Genomic DNA, 592 nt, shown 5'->3' with positions numbered 1-592 from the left:
CGTCCGCTCGTTTGGCTTCTGTTTTTCTTTTGATGTCGATCAGTTCTTTGCGGCTTTGGGTTTTGTTTCAAGTCGGTGTTTAACCACGAAGGATGCACTGGCACTCGCGTGGGGGCGGAGGGTGGCGGGCGGAGGGGAAGGGGCGCAGCGCCTGGGGGTGCGGGCGGGGGGGGGGGGAGCCTGACGCTGAATCGGCTGTGATGAGCGGGGGAGAGGGGGGCCTGTTTCTTCTGAGTAGTTGCAAGATCCTTCATTTTAAAAGAACATTTATTATCGAAGAGTTCATACTCACACCGTCGCAGAGAAGGCCGTGCAATGTGCCCACCCGCCAGGTTTTACGCCTAACTCAGAGGATCAGCCGCCTCTGTATCTCCATTCACTTCCTCTCCCACGCGCTGCCTCCGTTATTTTGAGGCAAATGCCAGACAGCAAAGATTTCGATCTGTAAATTAAACCATTGGTGTTTATATCTCACAATAGCCCTATAACGTAGGAAATGTTCTCGTTTTACAGATGGGTAACTAGGAACCCCCAGAGGCAAATGGACTTAAGAGTCAAATTTTCAAAGCCTGTACACAAAACGAGGTAGTTT

This window comes from Suricata suricatta, chromosome 17, assembly GCF_006229205.1.
Source record: "Suricata suricatta isolate VVHF042 chromosome 17, meerkat_22Aug2017_6uvM2_HiC, whole genome shotgun sequence".
NCBI lineage: Eukaryota > Metazoa > Chordata > Mammalia > Carnivora > Herpestidae > Suricata > Suricata suricatta.
The sequence above is the reverse complement of the archived record's forward strand: the minus strand, read 5'-3'. Positions refer to the sequence as shown.